The 10,787-nt window shown below is 38.8% G+C and overlaps 1 long non-coding RNA gene across 1 annotated transcript in view; it reads right to left on the bottom strand.

The window, feature by feature from the left end:
- Window positions 1–1,073: 1,073 nt before the first annotated feature.
- The window catches only part of LOC149119685 (uncharacterized), a 31,516-nt gene continuing 21,802 nt past the window's right edge, over window positions 1,074–10,787 (bottom strand). The window contains exon 2 of the long non-coding RNA XR_016227952.1: window positions 1,074–1,403. This is a non-coding gene — a long non-coding RNA (uncharacterized LOC149119685). The remainder of the gene's footprint in view (window positions 1,404–10,787) is intronic.

Genomic DNA, 10,787 nt, shown 5'->3' with positions numbered 1-10,787 from the left:
GCATTCAGCAACCAAAAGCAGTTATGAAACTATCAGTGTTCTGAGTAGGTGGTTATTTTTGAGCTGTAGTTTAAAATGATGCTGTTACCTTGGATTAGGTAATGTATTTAACATATGAAACCAAAAGTAAAACAGGCAAACTGGATGACATCAAAATTAAAAATATTTGTGCTCCAAACGATACCAAAAATTGGAAACACAATGACGAAAGTGGGAGAAAACATTTCCAACAAACATGTGTGATGAGGAATTTAAATCTAGATCATATGGTGAATTTTTACAATTCAACAATAAAAAGAAAAATAACCCAATTAAAATGGATAAAACATCTGAGTAGACACTTCACCAAAGAAAATATACAAATGATCAATAATTGTAAGAAAATATGCTCACGATCATTCATTAGTAGGTAAATGCAAAGCAGAACTACAGTGAGATATAATCTCACACCCACAAAATGGCTCTAATTAAAAAGGTGAATAATAACAACTACTGATGTGAATGTGGAGAAACTGGAGCCCTCATACACTGCTAAAATGATGCAGCCACTGTGGGATGGTATGGCTACACCTCAGAAAGTTAAACATGGAGTTATCTTATAACCCAGAAATTCTACTCTTTGGTGTATACTTCAGAAAGTTTAAAAATATATTTACACAAAAATTTTTATACAAATGTTCATGACAACATTATTCATAATAGCAAAAAGTAAAAACAACCTGAATGTCCATAAACTGATAAATGGAAAGTTAGGAGAATGAGCCAGATACTGTTTTCATATTTATTTTATAAATGAAGAAACTGAAAAATACAGAGAGCTTTCAAACAGAGAAGTTAAATAATTTTCCCAAGGCCACATAGTACCAAATGGTAGGACTAGGATTAGAACTGAAGTTATTTAGCTCCAGAAATCATGCTCTTAATAATTTCACAAAACAACTAATTAGTAAAATCATACCAAGTACACAAGGCTCAGCTATCAAAGCTGGAAGGTAGCACATCTAAGGCCTATATTGAACTCTGTTACATTTATCCCACTAATTTTGACATAACAAAGGGAAACTGAGCAGAGGTAGCTTTTTCAAATTACTAGTATTTATTAAGGAATGATTTAAAACCAAAGATTAGCCAAGATAAATTTTAATTTAAAGAAATCTTCCCATTAATTCACATCACAGTCAGGCACTTTTTGCTGGGGTAGGGTCAAAGGCCACGGTATCTTAACTTCTTCAATGGTCCTTAAGTTGCTTTCTCAGTGGGGATGTACTCTTCTTTTCCAGTAGTTACTTAGGCCTTCATTGTGGATGGACTCTTATACAAAGGTTATTCAAAGCAAGCTAAAGAGCCTTCAGTCACAGGTACCACATTTGAGTCTTAGAAGTGTAGAAAGTCTTCAAACAGCCCTGAAGTGGGAACAAGCATATGAAGTTCATAATATGAAATAATTTCCCAGAAATGATAAAACATACTAGTCTTCAGATGGAAAGAGATCATTAGGTGCTAAACGAGATAATCAAAAAGAAGTCTCAGATGAAAATGCATTGTGGCAAAATTTCTGAACACTGAGAATTAAAAAAAAAGAATTAAAACAAATGTCAAAAGCTTCTGTAGAGAAAATATGAGACAAATACAAAAGTTGTAAATAATTCCAAATAATTGAGGGAGCTTAATGTCAAGTTCTTCTAATTTTTTAAAGATCATTTATTTATTTGAAAGGCAGATTTACAGAGAGGCAGAGAGAGAGAGTCTTCTATCTGCTGGTTCACTCCCCAGTTGGCAGCAATGGCCAGAGCTGGGAAGATCCGAAGCTAGGAGCCAGGAGCTTCTTTTGGGTCTCCCATGCCGGTGCAGGGACCCATGAACTTGGGCCATCTTCTAGTGCTTTCCCAGGCACTAGTAGAGAGCTGGATTGGAAGTGGAGCAGCCAGAACTCAAACTAGCTCCCATATGGGATGCTGGCACCACAGGTTGTAGTTTAGCCTATTACACCACAGCATTGCTGCCCCGCCCCCCCCCCCCGCAAACCTATTTCTTTAAAGGTTAGTCATGCTTGTGACTTGTTCTGTCCTTTAACCTGTTTCTACACCCCTGGCAATAGGAACCATTTGAGAAGTCAGAGGTACTTGAACAGTTGAAAGGACTGGAGTGGAACCCACTGCAAAGCAGTTGTTATCTTCAATGTACTATTTTCAAGGCGATTGATATTCCAAATAAGCCAGTGTACAAGTTAAAGGGTTCCATTCACAGACGCCATTGGTTCAGCTGTTTTTGGATCCATCTTGAAAAGCCTTGCTCTAGGGGCAAGCATTGTAGCATAGCCAGTAAAGCCACTCCCGCATCCCATAGGGCGCCTGTTCCTGTCTCTGCTACTATGCTTCCTATCCAGCTCCCTGCTAAAGGCCTGGGAAATGCAGCAGAATATGGTTCAAGTGCTTTGGCCCCGCATCCACATGGTATAACCGAATGAAGATCCTGGCTTTGAGCTGTCTCAGCCCTGGCTGTTGCAGCAATTTGGAAAATGAACCAGCAGATGGACGGTATCTCTACCTCTCTCCCTATCTTCCTCTCTCTCCTTCTCCCTCCCTCCCTCTCTCTGTAAGTCTTTCAAATATTTTTTTAAAAAAGAACCTCTGATCACTTAATTTGTGGATACATCAAGAATAAAAAAAAAAAAAAGCCTTGCCCTAGAACTTGACATCTGACAACTTTAGTAAAGAAAGATGGATGGCATCTCACTGATGTTTGCAACAACCTAACTCTGGATGTATTAGTGTTTTAACTTCTTGGATTCTTAAATTTGTGCAGACTACAAATCATGGCTTGTATAAGTGTTTATTTTAGTCAAGCTTATAACAGAGCAGTGCCCTACTCCCAAGTTTTTTAAATTTGCTAGCATTTCTGATATATGCATAAGTCCCAGCAAGTAATTCTAACTTCAACTGTCATTTGTTCACTAATTAGCTCCATGGGCTGCTTAACAAGGTTGTAGTCTATCTTAAGATTGTGAGTTTGGAATTTGGCTGGTCTTGAAACAAGCACATCTGCCTTCAGTTTCCAGTTGAAAACTTGTAGGTGTATGCCTTGTCCTGAATGCCATTACCAATTAATTCAGTTTAATCAGATGATTGTTATTGTCGTAAAACCTGAATTCAACATGTGTACTAAATTGACCTAATTATCATCAGATGTAATCAGTTTTTATGGTCTGTTTAAGTCATAAATACAAGTACCTTTGTTGATGTGTTCTACTCTTCTCTAATAAATAAGCGAGTGAGCCTTGGCCCTCCTGGTGAAGACCAGGGAGGTAAGGGTGAGGATAATCTATACTGCTGCAAAACTCTGCAGTGGTTCTTGGAGGCAGCTGCCAGATAAAAGGAAGTGGTTGTTGTGGTAATTAAAAAACTAAGACTTGCCAGCGCCGCGGCTCACTAGGCTAATCCTCCGCCTTGTGGCGCCAGCACACTGGGTTCTAGTCCCGGTCGGGGCGCCGGATTCTGTCCTGGTTGCTCCTCTTCCAGACCAGCTCTCTGCTGTGGCCAGGGAGTGCACTGGAGGATGGCCCAAGTGCTTGGGCCCTGCACCCCATGGGAGACCAGGATAAGTACCTGGCTCCTGCCATTGGATCAGTGCGGTGCGCCCGCCACAGCACGCTGGCCTCGGTGGCCATTGGAGGGTGAACCAATGGCAAAGGAAGACCTTTCTCTCTGTCTCTCTCTCTCACTGTCCACTATGCCTGTCAAAAAAAAAAAAACAAAAAAAAAACTAAGACTTTACATTGAATCAGCCTGTAGCCGAAATGTAGTGGTAGATTCCTCTTTTACATGTTACGTTTTTAGTTGCCCTTAATATTATCAACAATATTCTGTCTTTTCTTTACTGTTAACAAAATTTCATCATTCAGAAATACCAGGGGAAGGAGATACAAAGGTAGCATGGTTTATTTGAGAACCTTTACCTCTACCCTGTTCCTGATATAAATCTGGTGCACTAAAGTTAGAAAGTTGGATCTTTTCCATACTGAGGGAAAAAAAGTTTCTAGTAAAATCTAGATTTAGATTAGGAAAAGACTAAACATAATGTCACGTGTTAGCATACCAACCAGATGCATAGAAAGAACATATTCACCTTTGGAGCAAGAAGAAAAATAAAAGAACAAAGCAAATGATCCATCCAGATAAAAGGAAGAAAGCAGACATGAAACAAGAAAAAACAAAAATGAAGACATAAAATTACTAGTAGTACTAAGTACAAATATATCAGTAATTACAAAAATATTAATAGGCTAATTATACTACTGAGAAGACTCTAATTGAAAAATTTTGAACTTTTTCTTATGTAATAATTAAAGTATTTCAAGAAGTTTCAGCAATAGTTAAATAACTGTGGTACAGGTAGTTGAGTGTATGTATTTTTTAAAAAGATGTATTTTCTTATTTGAAAGTTAGATTACATAGCTAGAAAGAGAGAGACAGAGATTTTTCATCCACTGGTTCGCTCCTCAAATGGCTGTTATGACTGGGGCTATGCCTGGCTAAACCTAGGAGCCAGGAGCTTCATCCAGGTCTTCCTTGTAAGTACATGGGCCCAAGCACTTAGGCTGTCTTCCACTGCTTTCCAAGACATTAGCAGAGAGCTAGATTGGAAGTGGTGCAAGGCTGGCATGGTGGCTCAATAGGCTAATCCTCTGCCTTGCAGCACCGGCACATCGGGTTCTAGTCCGGGTCGGGGCGCCGGATTCTTTCCCGGTTGCCCCTCTTCTAGGCCAGCTCTCTGCTGTGGCCCGGGAGTGCAGTGGAGGATGGCCCAAGTACTTGGGCCCTGCACCCGCATGGGAGACCAGGATAAGTACCTGGCTCCTGCATTTGAATCAGCGTGGTGCGCCATTGGAGGGTGAACCAACGGCAAAGGAAGACCTCTCTCTCTCTCTCTCTCTCTCACTGTCCACTCTGCCTGTTAAAAAAAAAAAAAAAGAGGAAGTGGTGCAGCCAGGACTTGAACTGGCACCCATATGGAATACTAGTTTTGCATATAGTGGCTTAGCCCACTGTGCCACAGTGCCAACCTCAACTGTATTTAATTTGAAAATGTAAAATATGAAACCTTTTTAGCACTGATATAATGTTAAAAACTTTCAGATAATGGAGCATTTCAGATTTACATTTTCAGATTAGGGATGATCATCCAGTAAATTCCATGCAAACATGACAAAATCTGAGAAACTCAAGACATCTGAAGCACTCCCAGCCCAAGAATTTTGGATAAGGGATAACATTTATTCAGATTTCCCAGTTGATAACAGTTAACCACACTCATTTTCTCTGTTTCTAATTTTTTCTGAAAAGTTTCATCGTGTTTAAGATGATTCTGGAACATCTTGGATTCCAGAGAGTAAAGCTCTCAAAAAATCATGGGAAGAGAAATTACAGATAGTGCTCTTATGAAACCACAGTATAATTATCAAAATCAGGAAATCAACATTGACACAATATTATTATCTAATATATAGGTCTTATTCAAATGTTGCCATTTGTCTTGAAGAGTTAAAGCTTAAGCTTACAGGTTTAAACCTTCCTGGTACATCTGTAAAAAATAAGACAGAGTAGCACCTTGGCAGTAGGGACTCCATTTTGGAGCACTTGAGACTGCATTCTGGGAAAGCACCCCCCACTGTGAGACTCTGGTCTGAAACTATGATCTCAAATAGTCGGACAATAGCAGTGCACTACATCACCCTTGGCAGAACACAAAAAACCCCTAGCATGATTGCTCAAGCTTAAAAGTAGAAAGGTTGCACTTGGGTTACCTGGGCTAATAATAAAGATGTGATTTGTCTGTGTCTTACATTAATGTCAAGTCCTAATTGCTAATTGTAATATTGTAACTGGTATTGTCAAGATTATGATAAATATTAATTTCACTTAGGTTTTAGGTTATGTTGACCCCAGTAACCATATACTCTCTTTTGATTTTATGTACTCTCTTTTGATTTTAGCAACTGTGTATAGCAACCGTGCATAGCAACCATGTATTCCCCCCTTCCCGGTTTTGCGGTTTTTGCCTTTATAAACCCTAACCTTTGGTTATTCGGGGCTGCTCTGTTCATGTATGGTCAGACAGCCCCAGCATGCTGGATAATCAATAAATCTTTAACCCTTTGCTGGTTGCATGAGAGAAAAGTCTCTTGGAGTCGTTCCTCGGGCGGTGGGCTTTTTCAGACTGTAACAGGCTCAATAAAGTGACCCTTTGTGAGATTATCCAAGAGTTTGTTTATGTCATTCCATAAGACATAAGATAAGAGACACATAATGGGGGCCACTGCTGAGGTGTAGATTAAGCCTCTGCCTACAGTGGTGGCATCCCATAAGTCGCCAATTCGAGTCCCAGCTGTTCCACTCCCGATCCTGCTCCCTGCTAATGCACCTGGGAAAGCAATGGAAGATGGCCCAAGTGATTGGGCTCCTGCACCTGGGTGGGAGACAGGGAAGAAGCTCCTGATTCCTGGCTTTGGTCTGGCACAGCCCCAGCCATTGAGGCCATTTGGGCAGTGAAGCAGCAGATGGAAGACTTCTCTCTCTGTCTCTCCCTCTCTCTGTGTGTAATACTGCCTCTCAAATAAATACACACATCTTTATTTAAAAAAGCAGAGAGAGACATAATGGTATTATTAGGAAAAAAAATTATGTCCCTGTATGATATTGTAACTTTCCCAAATTACAGAGTTATTTAAGTGCAGACTGAAGATCAGAACTCAGGTTTCCTAACAGATTTCTTGTCTGGTGTTCTCTCATTCTGACACTATGTCCAAACAAGCAATTAACACAGGTTATGACTGGTACTAACTACTTTTCTCACTATCTATTTGTAAATAATATTTCACCTATTGGAACACACGGCCACATCATTAAAAACTGCTTTTAAAATAAAAAGCTGAATGTAAAAAGCTTACATTTTATAATACTCTAAAGCCCCCAACAGCTGAAAATTCTCATAAAAATGAAGATTCTAAGAACAATGTTGAAATGGGAAATATTGTGACTGTCATATAACTAGACTATTTTAAAAAAATTAGAATATATCCATCTGAATACTCTCCTAAGAGAAAAAATAATTTATTCCATGGATGCCACAATCACTTGCAAACCTTTTGCTCTTTCTTGAAATTGCTTTCTATGCCAGTTTATGAGTCACAGAAGAAAAATTAAAGAGAAAATTTATAGTCATATCTCATATACAACTGATGGGAAAATTTTAATCGGTATTCACCTAGTACTTATGGTTTTAAAAGCTACAGACATGGGAACTGATTCAATGAAAATGATTAAAGTGCATAATTAATTCTGAGTGAATTAGCAAACACCTAGACTGGTCAATGATAAATTGTTTTACAAGGAGTTGGCATAGAACCTATCTGAGTAATATGCTTAAGTGAAACTTTATGATATGATGGTTAAGTGGAAAGGGCAACCATGCTATAAAAATCCTACAAACTGACCTTATAAGATATAAAATATCCTGAAAGTGATCCATAAAGCAAGTAGGCTAGGAATTAGGCTACTATTTTCCTGAACTTTCACAGATAGCATCACACCAGAAATTAGAGAACAATGAATGGGGTGCTGTACTTAGCTGTACAATGTGATCTTAATGTTATCATTGTGATGCTATTTGCATATGGTTCCATGGAATGTTGCTCTGTAAAATTGTTACTACTCTGAGTCTTCATTCATTGCAACGCAAGTGCCTTGGAACTAAATAGAGGCTATCATTGTACAACATTGTGACAACTAAATTTCAATAAATTACAACTTTAAGATGGTTTATTTTGTTACATGAATGTCACCTGCCATTTTTAAAATTTTTATTTTAATTATTTGAAAGAGAGATAAAGACACAGACAAAGAAAGAGATGGGGAGAAAGAAATAGAGAGATTATCATTGGTTTGTTCACTCCCCCAAATGCTTACAACAATCAGGACTAGGCCAGGCCAAAGCCAGGAGCCAGGAACTCCACCCAGTTCTTCCATGTAGGTGGTGGAGTCCCAAGTTCTTGAGCTGTCACCTGCTCCATCCCAGGGTGCATATTACCAAGAAGCTGGAATTTGAAGCCAAGCCAGAACTCAAACCTAGGTATTCCAATATGGGATATAAGCATCCCATAGCAGCATCTGAAATGCCTCCCTAAATGCTTACTTTTCCCCTGTTTCAGGTACTTTCCTTGGCCTTTGTATACACTGTCTAACCCTTCCAACAAGCCTAAGAGATAGACATTTTTTATCTCTATTTTCCAGAGGAAGAATCTAAGGATCCATGGGTTTAAGTGTTTTTGTAGTTTAGTAGAGAAACTGAGATTTAAACCTAAGTATATCTGCTTCTGACTCTTGGGATTGAATATTTATAGAAGTCCACAAATGAAGTGTACAGTCATCTGGATGCAAATACTTGAAACCATATAACCAGAGTAAGAAAAGAAGAAGATGTCCTTACTCAGTGTCATTGGGGCCATCTGCAGAGTCAGCCAACATATGAAAGACTCTCTCTCGCTCTCACTCTCACTCTGTTTTTCAAATAAATAAATCTTAAAAAAAATAAAGTCTTCCCTCAATCACTCAACCCAGTCCCAAAGGCACTCATGAACTAAGTTGGTTCTTATACCCTTTTACTGAGGTGGCCCATGGAACTGCATGGTGAGCATTCTTCCTTCCTGCAACAAGCAATAAGCCCTTCTTGTTCAACCACAAGTGTATTATTAGTGACCTTTCACTACAGGGCGTTAACATAGCCAATTATACAGTATCAATTCCACGGTGTGAAAAAAAATAAAAAAAACTCCACTTTTTTGAAATAAAATTTTCGTATTATTTAAAAGATAGAAGAAAGAGAAAGATAGACAGAAGTATTTTATCCACTAGCTCGCTTTCCACATGTAACCACCAAAGTTGGATCAGGTTGAAACTAGGGTCAGAAACTCAATCTCAGGCCTACCTCACGGATAGTGTGGACCCTAGTACTTGGCCATCACTTGCTACTTATCACGGCATGCATTAGCAGGAAGCTCTACTTGAAAGCAAAGATGGGATTCAAACCCAGGCACTCCAATATAGGATGCAGGCATCCCAAGTGGTGTCTGAACCACTGTGCCAATGCCTTTCCCACCATTTTGGTTGTTCAGTATAAATTCTTTTCCCCTCTTCCCTCAACACACCTTTTTTTTTAACTTTTATTTAATGAATATAAATTTCCAAAGCAGGATTTATGGATTACAATGGCTTCCCCCACATACCGTCCCTCCCACCCACTACCCTCCCCTTTCCCACTCCCTCTCCCCTTCCATTCACATCAAGATTCATTTTCGATTATCTTAATATACAGAAGATCAGCTTAGTATACATTAAGTAAGGATTTCAACAGTTTGCTCCCACACAGTCAACACACCTTTTAAAACTACTTTCTTCATTTAATATAGACATTACTACAATATATCAAGTAATTTAATCTACAGAAGATACTCAATATCATCTTTGAACTCTAGATTCCTGGTTCTTTATTTACAGATCAGATTGATGTATCGTTTAGTGATTAAGAAAAGTGTATGATGAATACCTCTACATCTTAATAATTAAATTTAAAGTCATAAATACTGCTGTCTCAATGTCAACAGAGAGAGAGCAAGCGAGAGAGAGAGAGAGAGAGAGAGAGAATCTTCTATATGCTGGTTCACTTCCCAAGTGGCTAAAACCTGGCCAAAATCAGGGGCCACTAGCTTCATCCAGGTCTCCCATGTGAGTGGCTGCGGCCCAAGCACTTGGACCATCTTTTGCTACTTATCCCCAGACCATTAGCAGAGAGCTAGATCAGAAGTGGAAAAGCCAGCACACGAACTGGTACTGTATGGAAAGCCAGCATCACAGGTAGCAGCCTTACCTGCTATGTCACAACACTGGCTGCAAGTTGTTTTGAATTTATGTTTATTCACTTTTCATGTTTTTTTTAATCAGCTATAAACTCTGCTACATTGTTTCTTTCTAACAGCTTAATTAGAATATAATTCACATTCTATTTATTTTATACGTTTAAAGTGTACAATTTGATGTTTTTTTTTTGATATATTTGCCGGATTGTGAAACCATTTCCACAATAAGCATTCAGAATGTATTTATCTCCCCATAGGAAACCCTATATCTATTAGCAGTCATTTCCCACTGCCCCCAAGCCCTGAACCTTGTCCTAGGCAAACATCAAAGTGCTCTCTCTCAGACTTGTCTATTCTTAACATTTCATACAAAGAGAATATTAGAATATGTGGTTGATTTTGACGGCCTTCTTACATGTACAAATATTTTCAAAGTTCACCATGTTGTAGCAGTATATATCAGTACTTTATTCTTTTTTATTGACAAGCAATACTCCATGTTTCCCCTGCCATTTATTTGCTAACAGAGCCCTGGTTTTGATCATGTATAAAGTAGGCTTAGGCCCCAAAGATCACATTTCAGAGGGTAAATCTCAATCCAACCTGGGATTTTTCAAAAATTGGACAATAACTCACTAGTAAGCTATACAATCAATTTAGTAGGTTACAATCAGAACTTTTCTTAAAGATTTTCCTTCCTTCCTTCCTTCCTTCCTTCCTTCCTTCCTTCCTTCCTTCCTTCCTTCCCTCCCTCCCTCCATTTCTTTGTTTGTGTGGGGAGCAACTGAGACTAGACTAAGTTACTGGAATTAAGACTTATTCTATGCATCTGCTCTCCCACAATATGGCGCTGGGGAGGAGTAAACGTCTACACAGC

The sequence above is a fragment of the Oryctolagus cuniculus genome, chromosome X (genome assembly GCF_051225735.1).
Source record: "Oryctolagus cuniculus isolate XC-2025 breed Fujian yellow rabbit chromosome X, ASM5122573v1, whole genome shotgun sequence".
NCBI lineage: Eukaryota > Metazoa > Chordata > Mammalia > Lagomorpha > Leporidae > Oryctolagus > Oryctolagus cuniculus.
The sequence above is the reverse complement of the archived record's forward strand: the minus strand, read 5'-3'. Positions and strand labels throughout refer to the sequence as shown.